Source organism: Cricetulus griseus, assembly GCF_003668045.3.
Source record: "Cricetulus griseus strain 17A/GY chromosome 1 unlocalized genomic scaffold, alternate assembly CriGri-PICRH-1.0 chr1_1, whole genome shotgun sequence".
In the NCBI taxonomy this organism is placed as follows: Eukaryota; Metazoa; Chordata; class Mammalia; order Rodentia; family Cricetidae; genus Cricetulus; species Cricetulus griseus.
Genome location: NW_023276807.1, coordinates 58,620,786 through 58,643,100, shown reverse-complemented (window position 1 = coordinate 58,643,100; position 22,315 = coordinate 58,620,786). Strand labels below are relative to the sequence as shown.

General features: G+C 45.6%; 1 protein-coding gene across 3 annotated transcripts in view; it reads right to left on the bottom strand.

Annotated features, from left to right (window-relative positions):
- Plekha2 (pleckstrin homology domain containing A2) overlaps positions 1 to 22,315 on the bottom strand; it is a 110,551-nt gene that overhangs the window by 57,303 nt on the left and 30,933 nt on the right. The window contains exon 1 of one of the 3 annotated variants that reach the window (XM_027395320.2): positions 9,080 to 9,214. The exons of 1 other annotated variant lie outside the window; for it this stretch is intronic. The gene's annotated coding sequence lies outside the window, so the exon portion shown is untranslated. Of the gene's footprint in view, positions 1 to 8,912; positions 9,022 to 9,079; positions 9,215 to 22,315 lie in introns of those variants that run through there. One more of the 3 variants, XM_027395323.2, reaches the window with a different exon arrangement.

Below are 22,315 nucleotides of genomic sequence, written 5' to 3'. Positions count from 1 at the left end.
ACATAAAGAGAAGACCGATACCCAAAATAGGTGTCATTCCCTTGGGCAGGTGGGGGTGGGGGGGTCCTAAGATTCTTACACACCCTGGGATAAGAGGGTAACCTTTCTGAAAAGCTGTTTGGCAGTATGCAACAAGACAGCCAATAATGTTCCTGCCCTTTGACCAAATCATTCTAGTTTTAGGATTCCATCCAAATTAATAGAAAGATGAAAACTGGATTCAAATTTATAACAAAAACTTGAAAGTGACCCAGATAGCTCAATGATCAAAAAATAATTCAATTCTGAGACACTCAAGTATATTAAAAATATTATACAATTGTTTAAAAAATATTGTCTTCGGGGCTGGAGAGATGGCTCAGAGGTTAAGAGCACCAACTGCTCTTCCAGAGGTCCTGAGTTCAATTCCCAGCAACCACATGGTGGCTCCCAGCAACCACCTTGAATGAGATCTAGTGCCTTCTGTTGGCATGCAGGCAGACAGCTGTATACATAATAAATAAATAAATAAATAAATAAATAAATAAATAAATAAAATCTTTAAAAAAATATTGTCTTCAAGTAATTGCTTCCAGTGTGTGTGCGTGCGCGCATGCATGTACACAAACACTCACTGTACCTTCGTGTGTGGTGGCCAGATGTTAATGTCGAATGTCTTTCTCAATTGCTATCTACCATAATTTTTGAGACACGCTCTCACTAAACCTGGACCCTCACCATTCCAGCTAGACTGTCTGGTCACTGAGAACCTGGGATCTGCTTGTCCACACACAAGCAGAGACTGCTAGGATGACAGCCACACACTGCTGCACCTGACTGTTTATAAGGGTGTTCCGGATTTGAATTCATGCTTGCACAGCAAACTCTTTAGCAGCTAGGCCGTCTCCCCAGTCCTATTTTCAAATAATTTCTAATGAACCTTAGGAACCCATCATATCAAGTTTTTCAAAGATATAAAATATTACATACCTCAATTGTGTGGATGTCATTCTTATTCCTATATGCAGATTTTTTTAAAGAGTAGATTTATAATCACCAAAATATTGACAGTTATTAGCCATCATATAGAGGATTCTTGTATACGGTTTTCCATATTTTCTATAGTAAATATGTGTTGGCTTATTTACAGAGGGGAAAGTTAGGTAATTCCACAGACACTCACACCAACAGCAGTTGAGTTTCTCAATTCATTGTAGTTGTAGTCCACAGCCTCAACTAAAATGCAGTTCTTTTGCAACTTTTTGGTGTTTCATTGACCCCAGTCTAATAAAATCAGTGTCTTAATCAACCAAAGTCAGACACCTGCTATGCCTGCCTCCATGCTTTGGGGGTTTCTTGTTTCATGCTGCCAAAGACTCTTACAGGCTCATCTTCCCTTGCTTTGTCCTTTGCTCTTCCTCTTAGTAGGGCCCATGCCTCTGGATCTAACCAAGCACTACAGCCCATGACTTTGCTACAATATCTGATCTACAGGTGACCACTATTCTGAAAAAAGGAACTGGAAATCCTCATAAGAGCCCCTAGGGAAATCAAGTGTGGTGGCTCATCACTGCAATCCCAGCACTTGGGAGGCTGAGGCAGGATTGCCATGAGGTCCTGTCCAAACTGGGCTTGACTCAAAACAGCAAAAACATCAAAAAAACCACCAGAACACAATGACTTTTCCTTGTAAAAACTTGGGAGAGAGCTGGGGAGATGGTTCAGTCAGTTAAGTCCTTAGGCACAAGCATGTATGAGTTCAATTTCCTAAACCTACAATGCCAGGTGCAGCGGTGTGAGCCTCTAGTGCCAGCAACAGCAAAGAAGAGCAGGCAGATCCCTGAGACTCCCTGGCCAGCCAACCTTGCCTAATTAGTGAGTTCCAGGTCCCAGTGAGAGACCCACTCTCAAAAAAGAAGGTAGAGCTGGGACAATGTCTCAGTAGGTAAAGAGCCTGATATGCAAACATGAGGACCTGAGTCTGCATCCCCAGCACCCAGGTAGAACGTGTGCACATTGCAACCCAAGCACTGGGGTTGAAGATAGACGAGCATATATATATAGTAGGGACTTGCTGGACAGCCAGTTTAGGGGAAACAGTGAGCTCCAGGTTCCAGGGCTCAAATAAATAAATAAATAGATAAATAATGTGGAGAATAGTAGAGGAAGAAACGCATCGTGGACTTCTGGCATACACACCCCAAACAACAAAACAAAAATCCAAGATGGCCAGCTCCTGAGGAACAACATTTTGACCTACGGTCTACACACAGACACATACACATACACACACACACACACACACACACACACACACACACACACACACACCGGACATGGGGTAGAGTAGATAAATGGGTACGGTTGAGAGAACACCTTAGTGGGTGACAGTGTTTTTCTCACAAGTGTTCAGTACTTGAGTTCAATCTCCACATAAAAATCCCCAGCCCTTTTCCAACGGAGAAAAAGAGGTCATGCTTCTGGTGGCCTGTTGTTATTACTGGAACCAGATACAACTCTGGGTGTGGCGGCACTCACTTGGAATCGAGCTCTGGTGAAGTGGAGACAGGAGGATGCCTAGACTCTCTGGCTGGCTAGCCTAGCATACTTAGCAAAGTTCTACGCCAGTGAGAGAGACTGCCTCAAACATAAGATGGAAGGCACCTGAAGAATGTTGATGCCTGAGATTGTCCTCTAACCTCCGTACATACCCTCACACACACACAACACAACAACAACAACAACAATATAATAAAATAAATGGCTACCCCAGACATTGTCATGCATGCCTATCATCCCAGTACTTGGAGGTGGAGGCTAGAAAGCTAAGCTCATCCTCAGCTACATAGTAAGTTTGAGACCAGCCTGGGCTACATGAGACCTTGCCTCAAAAAAACAAAAATATAATGAAATAAAAAACTAACCAGGCATGATGATGTCATCTGTAGTCTTATCTACTAGGGAGACTGAGACCTGAAATGCAGGAGTTTGGAGCCAAACTGGCTAATAAATAAATTAATTTTAAAAGAAAATAAACAGGGGCTGGAGAGATTACTCAGCAGTTAAGAAAATGTGTTGCTCTTGCAGAGGATCTAGGTTCAATTACCAGCACTGACACGGCCAGTCACAACCATTCATAACCCTAGATCCAGTGAAGTCCACAGGCAAACACGGTGCACATACATGCACACAGGCAAAACATTCATACCCAGAAACAAATCTAAAAATCTTGAATTAAATATTCAGCTAGGTAAGGAAAGATGGACAAACAATTCAATATTTTAAATTAAAATCTATACAGAGCTGGGGAATGTTGCTCAGGTGGTAGAGTACTTGCCTAGCAGGAACTGGGTGGGCACTGTAGGTCATCCTTGTAATCCCAGCACTCTAGGAATTGGAGGCAGAAAGATCAGAAATTAATCTTCTACTATATATTGGCATTGAGGCAAGCCTGGGCATGTCTCAAAGACAGGAGACATCATCTCAAAAGAAACAAAAACTATAGAGCTATTAGATGAGCAAGAAAGTTTGGCCAGGACTACAGAAGTTTCCTAAAACACACACACACACACACACACACACACACACACACACACACACACACACTTTAAATGGACCTTCCCTATAACAGGGAGATAGATAATGCCTCTCAGACAACACAATATAGCAAAATAATAAAACAGGTGTGGGTTGCCTCTTTTTGAGTTGTTGGTCAATGAGGTCCCGTAGGCCCCTAAACATTACAGGCCTTTGCCAATGCTCTCTCTTATCCTCCAGAACCTGATAGTTCAACCCTATTGCTAATGATGCCATGTACTTGAGTCATAGAATATATTGAAATCAGGCTGGTACTGACCTGGAAGCTTCATCCCTTACTGGCTAAATATCATAGTGCCAAAAGCTTCTATTTATGCTAGAAGAAGGGGAAAGCATTCAGCTGTGAACCTTACTAGCTACGATAATGACTAGCCTGGCAAAATATTTCCACTCATACAACCGTGGCACAACTGTTATGGGAGTACTCACCACTTTCTGGTGGGATTTAAAGCCTGCTCCACAAGACAGAACTCATGTCTGACACTGTTAACTTCACCAACAAACTCATGACTGGTTAGGTCATAGGTACTAGGGGAGAACCTAAAATTATTATTCTCCTAAATGGACACAGTATTAAACTGCTCCCCTCCCAAGTTCTTGTCTTTGTACCCATGGGTTGCTTCGTATCTTAACTCTCATCAGATAAGAACCCAGAGTGCTCAGGACTAGAGAGATGGCTCAGTGGTTAAGAGAACTGATTGCTCTTCCAGAGGACCCAAGTTCAATTCCCAGCATCCACATGGGAGCTCACAATTATCTGTAACTCCAACTCTAGGGGATCCAACACACTCACAGAGACATACACACAGGCAAAACACCAGCGCACATAAAATAAAAATAAATAAATCATTAAAAAAAGAACCTAGAGTACTCTGCTCTAAATGGGATGTCTATATTACACCCTCTCTCCCCAAGGCTCAGGAATTGTCATGGAAGTGGGGGACTGAAGGACTGTAAGAGCCAGAGGTAATAGACATTTGCCTTGAAACATCATTTGTTGGACGTGGCAGTATCATTACACACACGAACTCAGAGTGGCTGTGACTGTATGCACAGACCTGCATAACATCAAGCCAGCTAAAATCCCAGCGTTGACCGAGGAGGGCTTATGAAGTTTCACCCCTAGCTGAGAAGCCTCAAATGACTAACCCATGCTCCAGTAGATGGCTCTACACTCATGTACATGCAGGCAACATTAAGTGGATTCAATGGAGGAAGGAACTGTAATGAAGTTGGGGGGAGATGGAGAGGAACTGAAGAGAAGGGAATAGAGAGTGGATTTGATCAAAACACATAAGCATAAATGAAATTCTAAAAGAGAAAGAGAGTTATGGTTTGGGTCAGAGTGCAGCTAAGTTGTAAATACTTGTCTAGCATGTGCTTTGCCCACCCCCATTAAAGAGGCAGGAAATGTTGGCATTTGCCTGTATCAGCTCCTTGACTCTTGAGGTAGTTAATGTGGTTTGCAATATGGAGGATTCATTTGCTAGACTATTCTGGTGGGTGTGAGAATAGAGAGAAAGTAGTAACAGAAACCATGCCTTAAGTGTTATTGCCTACCTTACAAAATAAGCCTACAAAATAATATATTATAATCCCAGTTCAAAACTGATTCATTTGGAGCTAGAGAGATGGCTCATCAGTTAAGAGTGCTTGCTACTCTTTCAGAAGGCCCAAGCTTGATTCCCAGCACCTACATTGGGTACCTCACAGCCATTTGTAACTCCAGCTACAGGGGATTAACAGCCTCTCTTGCCTTCCTTGGGCATGTACATATATGGGTGCGCGCACACACACACACACACACACACACACACACACACACTTTAAAAATTTTACTAAGAGTTTTCACTTTCCTTTGTAAGAATTTTTAAAAGATCTTTTGTTCATATTTAGAGATTTTTTTTCACATTAGCCTGTGTTGACAAGGCAGGAACTTTCTAGAATTATGACCTAGTAAGAGTGAAAATGGTGCTTCTTGATCTCTCCTCCTTTGTCACCCTCCAAGAGCAGAGAAAACGAGGGACAGCCACAGCATCAGGGAGTGGTGACACTGACCTGAATCTGCTAAACTCCTAAGAGAAGAAAGTGTATAGGAAATGACATCAGAGGTCTCAGACAGGACCTGGGTGTGGAGGTAAGAGCAATCACTCCGCAGCAACAGAGTTCACGTCGACCGGTGTGCAGTGTGCTCACATATCTGCAAAGCATGAACAACGCTAACAGCCCTATGAAAACAAGAGCACCCAGCACTCCAGAGCTCACCCCTTACCACAGCCAAAGAGCAGAGCCTGGGAAGTGTGGGGGCACGAGCTTCCAGAATCTGGCTACAGTACCCCTGAATTTTGCAGTGGTCACAAGAGCAAATTCCAAACTGTGGATGGAGGAGGAATAACACTGGAGAGAAGGGAATGTACCAGAGTCCCATGTCCCCAGAGGAAGCCTGGGTGAGGAATGCAAACATCTTCAGGAATGGGGAGGTTCAAAAAGGGAGCCGCCCCTCTGACCCTGAGACAGCCCAAACTCCTCTCCATCCCAGGATTTGGGGGAGGAGGAAAGCAGAGAGTGAAGAAGCAAATTTTAAAGGAAAAGAGTATTGGAGGGAAGACAAAAGAAGGCAAAGCCAATGGGCTATTTTAAACTTCATGACCTCTCTTCTCTCTTCTCATCCGAACTGGTAGACAAAGCGGTTGGTGGGCTGTAGGCAAGAAAGACTCACCAGATCACCTTCCCGGAAAGGTCGAGGAGCAGGCAGGCAGCCACATCTGGGATATAAATAGCCCAGAGAAGCTGAGCTCCACAGTGCTCAGGACCTGAAAGCCCCCAACTCAGGAGACACCAAGAAACAACCTGGGGGAGGGGGAGCTTCCGCCTGACAGCTGCTTAGGACTGCAAAGGAGAAGGAAGCACCATTACTTTTTTCCTCACTGCTGCCATTCTGCAAAGTGTACACCACGGCCTAGGTGTGTCTGTTTAAACCTTGTCTAGATTTAGGGAAGGAAGAAGGGCTGGGTGTGGCAAGGCCGATAAAAGCAGGTGACAACGATCAATGTGTGTATTTTTGAACTTTGGCAGTAAAAAAAAAAAGAAAGAAAGAAAAGACCACAAAAAAGAGTTGGGTTGACTTCAGTTACCCCATCCACATGTCAAAGGAAGCTATAGAAGGCTTTAGAGTCAGCAGAACCTGGGTCCAAACATGGACAAGCCGCTGAACGCTTCTGGTCCCGTTTCCTCATTTGCAATAGAGACAACTGTTCTGAGGATTAAATAAATAACCAATAAATACCAGGCAAATGCTGTCTTTTAATCTTGTGTGTTAAGTGGGAAAGTATGTTTCAAACTCAAGAGGTTCTGGGAGCCAAGATTGGATCAAAGGTCTTCCAAATACAACCCCCCAAAGGACAACATTCCTCATCCCTCTTCCTTAGTGGCCCCATCTTCCCAGTTAATTCTCTTTGGGTAATGGTCTTGTACTGGGCGGAGCTGGGGCTTTTCTCCCCTCACAGGCTGTCACACTGTAATGTTTGTTCTGCTTCCTTCCTTTCCAAAGTCTAGCAGATTAGATTACTGAGTCCCGTCCAGCTTACCAAGACAGACAAGAAAGTGAAAGTAGGGCCACCCAAACCGCTCATGGTGGAGAGAGCTCATCAAGAGAAGCACTACACCCAGGCCAAAGTCCTAGCAACCAAGCCCTTAGAGAGGACAGAATAAAGAAAGCCTCATTGCTTTCTGAGACCCCCAAAGCAATAGTGCTCTACACTGTGGTCTATGTCAAGTTAAATCTGAGCCATTCGGCCTACAACAGGGGCATTACCCAGCTCTGCACCTGCATGACAACAGGACAGGAAATGAAAGAAGTGTCATGCTCCAGCTGTTTTGTCTGTCTGGTGTTCCAACACTTTCAGCAAACATCTGGGAGGAAGGCAAGAATGCTCTTCTGGGGCTTGACTGACCAGCTAACACTTGTCTTCCTGGCCCACCCACTGTGGGTCTGGGAGGGCAGTGTTGCAAGGCAAGCTCTCTGTCATTGAGGTACATTCTATTGCCCCCTTTTCCACATTTGCAGATTCACTTCATCAGTAGCCAACAACCAAACCGTGTGTGTGTGTGTGTGTGTGTGTGTGTGTGTGTGTGTGTGTGTGTTCAGGATTGATTCTGTCCTCCAGTAAAATACCAAGCTGAATAGAGAGAGTTCAACTCACTGGGATGACATGAGGGAGGTTGCAGGCCCTACTTCTTTAGGCAGAAGAGAGAAGCAGCAAGCACCAATGTAAGGGAAGAGAAGGGTTTGCAGTCCCCCTCCACCAAACAGGAGGCAGTTCCCAAATCAGTCTCCAGAAACTGCCAGGTATGAGGTAGGTAAGGATCCCATTGTCAGCCAGCTAAAACTCCATTAGGAATATCACAATCTGTAAAAAAGAAGTTTACAAATACAGCCAAAGAACTCTCGGTCTAAAGACAGCAGCTAGAGGAAACCCTCATGACTCAAGTTTGACGTCCTACCATTCTTCTGCTTGCTCTCAGGGATAGCTTTCATTCATTTGCTCAACAAAAGTTACTCTTGCTAGAACCCTGGCTCAGGCAGCACCTAAGGGAAGCTAAGATCTGCCATGACGATTACGCTTCACAAAAACAAAAAATAAAAACCCTCCTCTGGCCTCTCCAAATATCAGGGGCTCCAGCTTGGTATTCTAGGTGCTCTGCACAGCCAGGGTCCTCCACTAACTAGCCTGCAGGCTCCCCAAAGAGAGGGCTGAGCTTCTCGCTCACGACTCTCTTACTTCGTTCTTGTTACCCAAGCAAGTCATTGATGCAACGGGGTTGAAGATAAAACTTCTACCCTTCCAGTGTCTCTTGCTTAGCTGTTGCTGAAGGCTTTGTCCTCCTCCCCCTTGGAAGGGAGAGGACAACAAAGAACGGAGGAGGGGTGATGACTTGGAACTTCAGCCCCAACTGCAAAGCAAAGTGACCCCAGGAGCCACAACTGGTTCAGACTCCCCCTGCTCCTCCTCTAGTGTTCATACTCGTCTGAAAAACTCTTTGAGTCCGAACAGAGACAGGAGTTACAAACGGAAGATGCTCAAGAAGGAAGGAAGCCTTTAAGGTGAAAGACTCGGACAGAGCTGCCCGAGGCAGAGGTAAACAGGGGTACCCTGGGCATGCCCTGATACATTTTTCTTCCCACACAACCTGGCTTCATCCCTCCTTTCTTTTTCTTTTCCTTTTAAATTTTAACGGCACAGTCTCCGAGGCTGAGCAGAACAGGGAAGGGAGGACGTAGAAGGGGACATAAAGCAAGCTTCTCCCTCGAAAGGGTTACCTAACCTGGCACCGACCTGCGTTTTCCACCAAGTCACCTCCATTGCCAGGAATCCCAGAAGCCTATGGCGGGACCAGACGAAAGGAGTCTCCCCGGGGTAGCTTTCTAGGCCCGCCAAGTTAAAAAGGAGTGAGAAGGAGAAGGAAGAGGCTCCAGCACCCAACTCGTGCCCGAGGGACTTGCCTGGGATGTTCTCTGTGCTCCTCCCCTACCGGTTGCCCGGGCAGTCCTTGCGGGGCTACTACCCCAGCGATAGCACCACGGAGAAGTTTCGCCGCTGCAAACGTGAGAAAATGCAGCTCCGCAGGACACCGCCCCCACACGCCCCACCCCACAGCCCGACCCCTGGCGGTGGCGACCTTGGTCACTCTGAAGGCGCCAGTGCACTGGAGGAGGGGCTGCGCTCGGGGCTTTCCTAGGAGCTTGAGAGGTCTCCCGGATCGGGCCACCTCCGGTCGTCGTCCACCACCCGGACTGGCGCCATCAAGCCCGCGCGCTCGCTCTGCCCGGACAGGGCCCTTGCGCCGTGCGCTTCTCCACCCGACTCACCGTGCTGTGCGCAGCAAGGGTCGCATCGGGTCCCAGGGTGCTGCGCCTCGGGGCTGCGGCTCCCAGCCTGTCCTGCCGCGCTCTTCTCCCCCACCCTCCGCCGTCCTCCACGGCCGTCTCTTGACTCTTTTTTCCGGGTTAATTACGTTTCGCATTAAAGTAAAACCCAGCCCCGGATGTGAGTACAATGCTCCGCGGGCCTCCGGGGAAGGAGAGGGGTGCGGGGACCGCGCGGGGAAGGCAGATGGGGTGGAGGGAGGGGTGATGTGGCCGGGCCGCAGCAGGTGTCCGCGCTGGGGTGCGCGACCCGGCACTTCAGAACCTACTCCACCCGGCGCAGCCCGCTCAGTCGGTGGTGGCCCCGAAGAGTGAGGGGGCGTTGGGTTTAGGGGTGGAGAGAGGAATGCATTGCCCTGAGGTCTGCAGTGCGCCCCAAGATCCCAGTGGGCTGCCCGCTCTCTGACCCGGCTTGCCCGGCCCTTCTCGGAGCACGCAGCTCAGTGGGAAACAGCAGGCTGGATTTGCTAGGTTCGGCCTAGGGTGACCGGACAGAACTGCTTCCTCACCCTGCAGCCACATAGCAACCCATAGGTATCAATCCCGTGCCCGATGAGGAAACCGAGACTCCAAGACATTAGGTAACGTGCTCTGGGTCCCCAGTCAGTAGAGGGCAGGTCTGTCCGGTCTGACACAGGCCTTCCTCGTGGGGACATAGACATTTAAATATAAGTAAAGCCAGGCAGACAACATCCGAAACCTAAATATAGTGGATTCGCCCAGGGACTGAGCACCGAGAGATGCGGCATCTGGGGGATGCTGATGTCAGTCCCGCGGGTTCAAAGAGTCCTCCGAGGGAAGCAGCGTGAAACTCGCCCCGGGAGGCTCTGCAGGACCAGGCCTGGATTCGCGGGTGGGGAGGAAAGGCCAGCTCACAGCAGAGCAGTGTAGGGGCAAAGGCAGCCTGTACCAAAACCTGGGGGCTGAGGGCCACAGCCAGGTGAGCCGGCGGGAAGGCGGGACAGCCCTCAGCACACGCCCCGAAAGCTCCAGTGATGAAACCGCAGGCGCTTCCTCTTCTATTTTGATTGCCAAAGCGAAAATGGGCCGCCCAGTTCGTTCAGGTGTGAAAAAAGACGTTTGCTTTAGAACATTTTGCTCTAAATGAGGAAGGAAAAGACACAAGATTGGGGGGAGCCATTTCCCTTGAAATAAACACCAACGTCAATTTTGTGCGTTCGTAGAGGTCTATTGCCCTGCACTTGGGCTTCAGCAGCCTTACCCCCAATGCTAGGTAAATCCCAGCGGTCCCCATCCCCTAGGCAACTGGTGACCCATGACTTGCTCTGTGCCTCAGTTTCTACATCTGGGTCAGTGAGTCAATTCTTGCAAAGTGCTTCTTTCCAACACAAAAGTGCTATGTGATTTTTTTAAACGAGATGGTCATTTTTACAGTAAAAAGGAGCCTAATTCTTAGGGGTGGGGGATTCATGCTGGAAACCATCAACACTGGTCAGATTTGCTGCCTGAAAATCCCACTGGGACGATAGCTTAGCAGCAAGGCGGTGCAAGCGTCAGATTTCATGGTATGGTTCCTATTAAAACCTATTAAATGCTCCTGTGGGGACTGCCTGACTCACCCAGTCACAGACCCACAAGTGTTTCTGAACACTACTGTATTGGCTGCCTAGGAGGCAGAGAAGCCAAAGGCTTCGATTTCCTGCATAGACAAGATGGGAACTTGTACCTTTCCGGATGGCGGGAGAGATCTACTTTTAATATTCCGGAGAGCCAGAAGAGCCTCTGTGGCAGGGGTTCTCCTAGACTGAGCTTCCAGTGAGCCTAAGAACTAGTTTAGGGCCAGCTTTGCTCCCGGGGGCGGGGGGGGGGGGTGGTGGCAAGAATGGGAGCTGAGGAAGGATCACACTTCACTGGGAACCCCATATCCTCTGTCCCAGGTAGGGACTAGATACTTTCTGCACTGAATCCAGCCAGTTCTATCATCCTGGTTTCCCAGTCTTCTCAGATGGCCCCGCCACCAACTCTAACAAGCACCACCCAGCAGGTCTGCTACTCAACTTGCTATAGTCTGTCTCTGTCTGTGTCTATCTGTCTCTCTCATAAAATACATATACCAGAAATTACACCTTGTAACCAATTCAAAGTGCACAGGTGGTGACATTCAGTGGCACATTGTGCACTTGTCACCACTGTACAGTTCCAGACAGTTTTCATAATCCCTAAAGGTGACCTCACAGTGTCCTCCCTTCTCCCAGTCTTGAGAAATCACTATTTTGCTTTCCATCAAGCCTACACACTTGGGACATTTCACATGAGTGTAGTCACATGACAGCAGCTTTTTTGTATCTAACTTCTCACATGCTTGGCATTTCTTGATAAACTAATTTTGAAATCTTTTCATTGTCTGACTTGATGCATTAACTTTGTCTCCCTGTAATAAAAAACAACAATGTGAGTCTTACCTATAGAGAGTCAGGGACATCAAAGACAAACTTTTTTGTAAACTATTTCAGTCAACTTGCTGAATCAGAGCAACATAAAGTTCCAAAATATGTTTAAGTTTTTGTATCTAGTTAGTGGTTTCAGTTGGCTCCAGAACACAGGGCTAAACTAGTGTTAGAATCTCCCAACAGAGAAACTTCCCCTGAAAATGGGACTATCTGGTGAGGAACTAAGAATCTAAGCAGCCCTGTGTCTAACACAGCAATTTCTTCATGTGCTTTCTATTTCCAAAGCTGGTGAACCAGAGGAGCTAAAGACATTGAGTGGTGTCCTCCAGGGAACTGTATTGTTCTTTGCCCTCAGAGGTCCCTACCATTAAGGTTCTGAGCTGCAGCTGGGGCTACTTGATGACACCAAAGTCAATTCACTTGGCCCTCTTCAAAACAGTTTGTTTTGCCCAGAGATAAACTACTTCTGGGCCACATAATGTATCTCCGAGATTCAGAGGCCATTTTTCTAGGTAGTTTTTTTTTTTTTTTAATAGCAAAGTTCCATAAAGTAATTGCACCATTCAATTCTAAGATTACCTAAACTTCTGCTATTCTGCTCAGTTTTTGAGCCAGTTATTTTTCTTCCCATATACATTATATTTTCTTCTTTTCTAGGGACTTACTGTTAACTGCTTTACATATACTCCCTAATGCAAGTCTTGCAATGATGCCGAGTGCCAGGAACCATTATTTCCCTATTTTGTGTTGAAGAGATGAGTACTGCATTGCAAAGATGAAGCCTGGGTTCAGAGCCCAGCAGCCTCATGCCCAGGTCAGCCCTCCTTCCCCTGAGCTGAACTGACATGTGATGGGCCTTATAAGGGCCTCCGGACAGAATTCGAGACTCCTCGTCTCAGTTCTAGTCATCATATTTCCATTTCAGGGCATGTCCTAGAGGAAGTTATGGCTACATAAATGTAGCAATTTTGCATACAAATGTGTCTATATACATATTCACTGTAGCATTGTTCCCCATGTCAAGAACTGGAAATCATTTAAGGGGTAGGACAGGTCAACACTGGTACATGAACACATTCTTATACTGTGCCTGGACCAAGGAAGAATGTAATTGGGTTGGGAGCATGAGTCAATGGTACGGCACATGCTAAGCAAGCATCAGGAAGGCCCAGGGTTCAGTTCAGAGGAGCAAAGGAGGAGCTAGAGGGAGAAGGGAAAAGAGAAAGGGAGGGAGGGAGGGGAGGGGAAAAGAAGAAATCCTATTTAAAGACATCACAAAGTTGTATATATAATAAAAATATAAATGTGAATGACTACTCTTAATTTTTAAAATTATTTATTTTTATTTTACATACATTGGTGTTTTGCCTGCATGTATGTCTGTGTGGGAGTATCAGATCTTGGAGTTACAGACAGTTGTTAGCAGCCATGTGGCTGCTGAGACTTGAACCTGGGTTCTATGGAAGAGCAGTCAGTACTCAACTGCTGAGCCATCTCTCCAGCCCTTATTCTGAATTCTTAATCATAGTACTCTTTGGGCAAGCAGAGGGCCTATAATGGTGGATTTCACTTGTAAGATATACATTCTGTAGTATTTTTAGTGTTGTGCGTATTCACCTGTGTGTGCATTTGTGTGTGGAGACCAGAGATTACTCAAGTATCTTGATCATTCTCTACCTCTCATTTTCTCAGGCCCCATCTCTCACTGAATCCAGAGTTTGCTGACTCAGCTAGTCTAAATAAACAAGCTTGTCCTGGGAATCCCTTATGTCTGGTTCATCGGTAGGTCACAGTGCCCACCCAGCTCTTATGTGGGTCCTGGAGAGCCAAACTCCAGTGTCCCGCGCGCTGTATGTTCTCGCCGGCAAGAAATACACGCAGGACACTCGGATCCTTCTGCAGACAAGCTTTAATGCATCTTGAGAGTTGGGAGAGCATAAGCTTACCAGAGCGGAGACCCTGAACTAAGAAACCCATTTCCTTAATAAAGGCTGGCAAGCAGCCGCCTGGGACGTGTTACCCTATGAATGGCTTCAGCTCCTCAGGCCAAATGAGCCACGGGATAGGCAGAGATCAAAGGAATGGAGATTACCCAGCGCCGGTGAAGTAATTTACATCTTGGTGTCTTCAGGCACCATTATTGTAATGGAGAATGCAGGAACCGGCTCCCTACACTCCAGTCCCCATAGTTGGACAACAAATGCTGTGTTCACTGAGCTACCTCTAACTCATGCTTACCTTTTTTAGTTTTTGCAAAAAACGCATGTGTGTATTTAGTTATTAATGGCTCGTTGGCTAGGAGCACTGACTGCTCATTTCCTAGAGTATCTGGGTTCAATTCCTAACACTCACATGGCAGCTTACAACTTCTGTTAACTCCAGTACCAGGGATCTGACACCCTCACAAAGACATACAGACAGGTAAAACAAACTCACATCATTTTTAAAAAATAAATAAGTTTTAATACAATTTAAAAAGTTCTATGAGATAGGAAATCACATTGCAGTCCTTGGAGACACCCCCTTGAGTGGTGAGGGAATATGATGAGTAAAGAGTATGACAGACCGAGGCACACAGAGCACGGGGAGGTTTGGGGGAGGTGAAGAGCCAGTTGTGGATGGGGATACTAAGGAACAGGACCTTGAGGGGACCTTGATGGATGGCATGTGTAAAGGTGAAAAGTGTCAAGAGAGAAGAGGGGGATTTGGTATCAAAACTGATCAAATGCAGGCTGGGGAAACGGCTCAGTGGGTGAAGTGCTTGCAAGCTGGAGGACCCCAGTTAGTAAAGCCCCACAGAACAGCATGTGCCTATGATCCCAGCCCTGGGGATTCAGAGACAGGAGGATCCCTGAGGCTTATTGGCCCAGAGTCTAGCTGTATCAGTAAACTCCCTGTTCCACTAGAGGACCTTTAAGAGAGAAAAATAAAAGGTGAAAACTGATTGGGGAAGACACATGACATCGGCCTGTGGCATCCACACACAAATGCTTACATGTTCATGCTCACATGTGTATAGATTAGTGCAACACCTATACACACACAAAGGATGATCAAAGCCAAAGTCCTAGTGCAGGGGGTGTACAGCGGGACAGTTCAGAGGAAACATAGGGTAGTTACTCTTTTGGTGGTTGTTAGAAAATGCCTAACAAAAGCCACTGAAGGAAGCGAAGAGAGATTGGTAGGAACGTCATGGAAGCAGGAACTAGAGGAAGACTGTCACACTGCACTGTACCCACAGTCAAAGCAGAGAGGGGTGAATGTTTGCGCTCAGCTCACCATCTCCTTTCTCTTCAGCCAGGGACCATAGCCCATGGAATGGTGCCATCAATCTTTAGACCTCGTCTTTTCACCTCAGCTAACCCAATCTAGAAAGTCCTTCCCTGACATGCCCAGACCTTTGTTTCCATGGTGACTCAAAATCCCATCTTGTGGACAATTGTTTACCGGCACACAGGTGCAAGGAGGAGTTTGGTGGGAACAGCGGGGGAGACGGGGAGCTACAGAGGCTGGCGTGCTGGCAGTGCTGAGCGAAGGCTTCTAAATAACAAGCGTCAACCTACAAGGATTTGACTCCCTCTCTGTCATTAGCTATTTGAACAGCCAAGGAACCTATTACTTTCATTCCCTGTGTCTCTGCAGAGGAGTCGCGCAGGACAGTCTCCCACTTTGTGGGTAGGTGCTAAGTGCCCAAGATGTCAGGGTCTGCATTGCGCTCAGCAAAGCACTTACCCAGCACACTCCAGCATCCCGCGCCCCCCCCCCGCCCCAGTTCCATCCTGGCCCCACTAAACTAAAAATCAGTGTTGTGCCTTTGCATTAAAATCTTTATATTTAACCCTGAAATTGGTCTACAAAGAACCAGCTGTTTGCAAATTCTTAGGAGATAATAGATTGATTGTTAGTTTCGTTTGACAGATGGAAGAATTTTTTTTTTCCAATTCTTGGAAATTTTATTCTCTTGAACATATGTGTAGTATCTCATTTTACAGTTGTTTGCTCATTATGCGCCCAGTTTCATAAAGATGAACTTATGTGTAGGTGCAATTATTTTGTATATATTTGTTTTTTAAATTGTTTTTCATACAACATGCCTTGATTATATCCTTTCCCCTCCCCCAACTCTTCCAAATCCCCATATCTCTACCACCTAGCTTCATGTTCTTTCTCCCTCTCCCTCTCTCAAATAAAAAGCAAAAACTGAAAAATCAAAACAAACAAACAAAAGCACATACAAAAAAAAGAAAAAAATGGAGTCAGTTTTGTGTTCCCCAAGTCCTCCTGCCCTAGAATGTGGTGGGTAATACCCAATGTCACTTCATTGGAGAAAGCTGATTTTCCCCTTCCCAGCAGGTATCAACTGTGAATATCTTCTCAGGAAGGGGTGGAACTGCTTGTCCACTTCCCCTTCTCCATGCTAGGGTTTCATCTGGTAAGAATGTGGGTTTGAATCTCAGCCTCACTCAAGCAGTCACGATCTGAGCCCTCGGCTCTGAATCTTGGATCAGTAACTGGGCCCAAAGTCCAGAACTATCTCTTAGCTCAAATTCTCAGAGACTTGATAGTAGGAAAAAAAAAAAAAAAAGAAAGAAATGGGAAGTGGAAGAAACATCGGAAATTTCTGTTTATAACACAAGGGAAACTACAGTAAGGAACAGTAATAAAGTCAGACAGAGGAAGATAAAACTTTTGTGAACTCCTGGAAGTTTATGCAAAATATCAAACATAAAATATAAACAGGAGATGTGTTTATATACACACCCACATGTATGCATACACACACACACACACACACACACACACACACACACACACACACACACACGGGGAATTATTTCCTAGTAACGAAGTTTGGAAAACATGGCTATACTGTTAAATCTGACTCAAATCAAAACTTAAAACCGACTGTTCATCCTGTTCCCAGAAATAAATCAGTCATTTCTATTGATTCCTGCCTGTGGCATGGCCTTTTAGTCAGCTTGGTGCCTACAGTGGGCTTCGAGGATCCCATGTCCCCAGTGACCCTGATGGAGCTTCCAGGCAGAGGCAGGCCTTCTCTTTCAGAAAGAGGGCCCTTACCTCCAGACACATTGAAAGGTTCAGGCATTATGCTGGCCTGCCCCTGTTACCTGGCGGAACAGGCAGAACCCTGGTCAACCCAGGGTTCCATGGGAACTAAGTCTGCACGCAGGTGCTCCTTTTAGGAGCAGATGAGACATAAGACTAAGAGACATATTAGACCTATTAATCGGTCTATTATAGGCCTGACAGAGTAGGGAGACTAAGAGAGAAGAGAAACAGGGTAAATGGCTGACTGCCATGGCCAGTCGCCATAGAGAGAGAAGAGAAGCAGAAGCAGACAGAGGAGAAGAGTAGAAAGAGAGAGAGAATGTAAATGGGCAAGTCTGTCTTTTAATGGGGTCCTCTGCACCTGCATGCAGACTTAATTCCCATGGAACCCTGGGCTGACCAGGGTACTGCCTGTTCTGCCAGGTAACAGAGGCAGGCCAGCATAATGCCTGAACCTTTCAATCCCACCTTTACTTATTATTTTAAAAAGGTGTTGTGTTGGACATGGCAAATTAAGGAATAAGGGCGTTGAATTCTCAAGACTGATTCCTGCTGACATGGGGGGCGTTGGCCATCTTTAGGGGATCTGAGAAGGTTGGGGTGCTGGCACGTCCTGGGGTAGCTGGTTGTTTCATCACAGTCCAGGCTGTATGGAACTCCCTGGTGCCTCTTAGACCTGTTTGTTTGGATCCAATTCAGCTCCCTGGAACTTACAAGAATCCTTAGAGTTTATGGAAACATAAGTATTAGACACATTAGCAGCATATTTTGTTAGAAGCAACTTGGCTGAAAGCATTAACATTTTGAAATTGACAGATTTTTTTTTTTAGGAAAATGAAAAGCATCTTAGTCTTGACTTTGTAGTTATTGTGATCCTATGGTGGTATTGTAGAACTTTACTATGAACAGTAGCATGAGAAATAGAGAAATCAGGAACATATTTCATTCTTTTTAATGTCTCAACTCACTTTATCATCACTTAAGCCTTTTTATTCTCAGACCTTCATATTCATACATGACCATGTTTTAGCACTGTATGTGACTTTACTTTTCACACCTTCAGCACTGAGGTCACACCGGGAAGGGGGGTTTGAAGTAAATCCATGTGGGTGACACAATCCACACCATCAGTGAGATTCATCTTGGGCCCACTTATTCCAGGAGATGCCTTAGCCCAGCATGGTAAGAAAATCAAAAGAGGTGTCTGTATATGACGATATTTGTCCTTACATCATTTTAAGAGGAAAACAGCTCTTCTACGTCCCAAAGAAACTCGTGTGACATTTAATTCTCATTATGAGGTATTAAGATGTGGAACCAAATGGACCTTTAGGAATTGACTAGAGGGGCAGCAAGGCTGCTCAGCTGGTAAAGACACTAACCACTGAGCATGACAACCCAGGGCTGAGCCCCAGAACCCATGGTGGAAAGACAGAACCAGTTCCCACAGGAGGTCCTCACACTCCCACATACACACCATGGTAGGCATCCCCTGACAGGGTTGAGCGATCTGACCTCAGGCCTGGAGTTACTCCATCCTAGGAGCAGGGACACATAGGTTGTTTTGTGAGTCGGGAAGCCTGCATCTTACACCGAGCGCTGTTGCCCCCAGGTGCCCTGCACTAGTTGAACACAAAGGCCTTCACCAGATACAAGAACCTAGAACAGAACACACCTTTACTCATGGATTACTCACCCCGAGTATCCATTTATAGCAACAGGAAACAAAGCAGCACAAAGCACAGAGATCTAAAGGCCAAAGGACACCAGGCACACGCCTTGAATCCCAGCACTCGGGAGGCAGAGGCAGGGGAATTTCTGGGAGTTCCAGGCCAGCCTGGCCTACATGGCAAGACCCAGTTCAAAAGAAATAAATAATAAACAAAATGCAAAGCACTAACAGTGTGAAGCAGTGAATCTTCCTACTTGCCCAGGTGCCTGGTTTCACCTAAGCCTTTGGGTATAGGGGAAAGGGGCGCTTAATAACATTCAGTTTGCACGGAATTACCTAAAACCATGAACATCAATTAACTGGCCAATGGCTTTCATGGCCAGTTTTTTAAAAAATCTTTTTTGGTGGGGGGGGGCAGTTTCTAAGTTTTCCTTAATAAGCATAAGATCTTTTTTGTAATATTTTCATTTATTTAGATTTTTATGTGAATGGGTTTTTTGCCTACATGTATATATAAGCGTACCATGTGAATGTCATGCCCTAATAGATCAAATGATGGCATCACATCCCTTGAACTGAAGTTAGAGATGGCTGTGGACCTCCATGTGAGTGCTGGGAGCTGAGCCTAGTGGCAAGAGCAGCCAGCACTCTTTACTGCTGAGGAGTCTCTCCAGTCCACATTTACAAGGGAAATGTGAATTTTCAAAGTAATTCATACACAAACCCGCTCCAAATTGACTAGCCATGTAGCTCAGCTGTACGGTGTTTACCTACCACACAAGACCCGGAGTTCACTTCCCAAATGTGGCCTGGGTGGGCGCGCGCGCGCACGCGCACACACACACACACACACACACACACACCAAACAAAAACAAAAACACTCTTGTTAAAAGTCCAAAACCTAAATCTCAGCCTGAATGAATTCGGATTTTAAGGAAACACAGGAATTGCTAAGGAATTTTTCTTCGAATTTCAACATAATTTGTGGAATGGCTCCACATGAAACTGTATTAAAATTAAGTGTGGCACATGACTGGAGAATTAAGTTGAGTCCAATTTAACTCTTTCCTTTGGGAATCCAGCACTAGGAAACCAGATTTATGCTGATGCCTCAGGCTCAATACCGACAGCACTGGAATTGGATACCCAGCCAGGTGCACCTTCATCCTATGACTTGGTCATCATCCTGGTTTCCAGCGAGGACACAGGACCGTCATCATCCTTCCGACAACACACCCATGGACACAGGTAAGAAGGGGCTCTGACTAGTCAGACTACATAGTTTCTGACTCTGATAGAATCAATGGCAAGTTAGAGAAGCCATTAAAGACAGGGAGGGTGACATGGGGGAGGGGCTGAGACAGTCCGGCTCATCCCTGTGTCCATAAATGGAACTGCTGACAGTGGCAGAGGAGAGAGAAAGGCTACTTTGGGTTCTCCTGATTGTATGTGCTTCAGACAATCGTCTGCACTCCTTGGACAGGAAAATGGCTGGACTATGTGGCCAGTGCCTCTCGTTCAGTTCAAAGTTTTATGTAGTTTTCCTGGTGGGAGAGGGACCCTGGGTGGTAGACTCATCCCTAAGGTGATGAAATCAAACTTTGAAATTCATTCATGCCATTTATTTTATAGTTTTTAAATAGTATATTGTGTGCAATTTTATGTCTTAATTTGTAATAATTATTATGTACCTACAATTTATTACCCTAATAAAATATTTTCATGTTTACAAAGAAGATATAAGCAAAAACTCTGTGTAAAGCAAAATGATAAAATTTAAAATAATGTACACATTGAGATATCATATATATTAGAATGACTAAAATGAAGAATGAAAGCCCGGCAGTGGTGGCACACGCCTTCAATCCCAACACTCATGAGGCAGAGGCAGGTGATCTCTGTGAGTTCAAGGCCAGCCTGGTCTACAAAGAGTTTCAGGACAGCCAGAGCTACACAGAGAAAACTTCTCAAAAAAACCAAACAATAAAATAAAATAAATAAGCATGAAGACCAGGTGTGGTGGTGTTGTGGGATATTTGTACACTGTGTGAAGATATATAGCTGTGATTAATTTATTTTATTTTATTTTACTTTTTGGTTTCTCGAGACAGTGTTTCTCTGTGGCTTTGGAGGCTGTCCTGAAACTAGCTCTTGTAGACCAGGCTGGTCTTGAACTCACAGAGATCTGCCTTCCTCTACCTCCCAAGAGCTGGGATTAAAGGTGTGCGCCACCAACGCCCAGCCCATGATTAGTTTAACAAAGAGCTGAATAACCGATTGCAAGGCAGGATGTATAGGCAGGATTTCCAAGCAGAGAGAGAGAGGAAGTAGGAGATGAAACTAGGTATACGAGAGACAGGATGGGCAGTATGTGACAGAACATAGATAAACAAAAATGGGTTAGTTTAAGTTATAAGAGCTAGTTAAAAACAAGCCTAAGCCAAGATAGGCTCCAAAACTACACAGAAATCCTGTCTCGGGGAAAGGGAAAAAAAAAAAAAAGCCTAAGCTAAGGCCAAGCTTTCATAATGAAAAATAAGTTCTCTGTGTCCTTATTTGAGAGTAGGCTGATGGGACAGAGTTACATGGTGATAACCCTAGTACTTGGTGGGATGGAGTTGAAAAGACTGTATGTCTGAAGATGATCTGAGCTATCTAAAACTAAACTAACAGACAAGCAAGCAGCTATCAATATGACCTAGCAGTCACACTATGGTCATTATCACAGTGAACTTAAGGTTTAGGGCTACACAGGAATATTTATGGCAGCTTTGTTCACAATAACCCCAAAGTAAAACCAACAGATATTTTTCAACCAGTGGTTTTTACAGAAGATGGTGCATACACTCCATTGGATAGTACAGCAGAATTTTTAAAAGAGAAAAATAAAAGGCATGAGTCATCAGTATATGTACAATGGGATGAACATTCAGATAACGATGCTAAGTAGGGAAAACCACCAGAAATTCACATGCTCTGTGATTCCATTTATGCAACATTTTGAAATGATAAAAACATAGAAATGGAGAACAAGTCATAGTTACCATGCTCTTGTCAGATGGAGCTGTGGAATAGGGATCTTTGCATGGAGAACTTTGTTCCATGTTCTGTGCCTTGGCTGCTTATGGCACCATCCTACCATCTACAATGTCATACTAATAGGTGTGTATGGGGGAGGGGGGGTAATGAGCACAGATGCCCTTGGAGGCAAGGGACATCAGGGATGGTGAGCTTCCTGGCGTGGTGTGGATACCGGGAATGGATCTCCGGCTCTCTGCAAGAGCACACATGCTCTTAACCCCTGATCCATCTCTCCTCCCCATCCCCAACCCCATCTTAAAGTTTCTTGAGAAGAAACTTTCCATGTTTGGAGTCACTCCAGTAGAGCCTCACAGGGTGCTGCAGAAAGTCATTCTGATTCAAGAGGCATGGTAGAATTAACCCTGTCCCTTCTTCAGTTGTTACAGATCCTTGCTATGGCTCCCCCTGTGTTCAGAAATGAAAAAGAAGCATGGCAGAAGATTATTAGAATCAAATTAGTGATTCTACAATACTGAGAGAGCTGCAAATCAAATAATGGCTGCAGACATTTAATGGGATGGGGAATGTCTCAGGGCTGACTTTACTTTGGTTTCTCCAGCATGTTACTACCATGACTC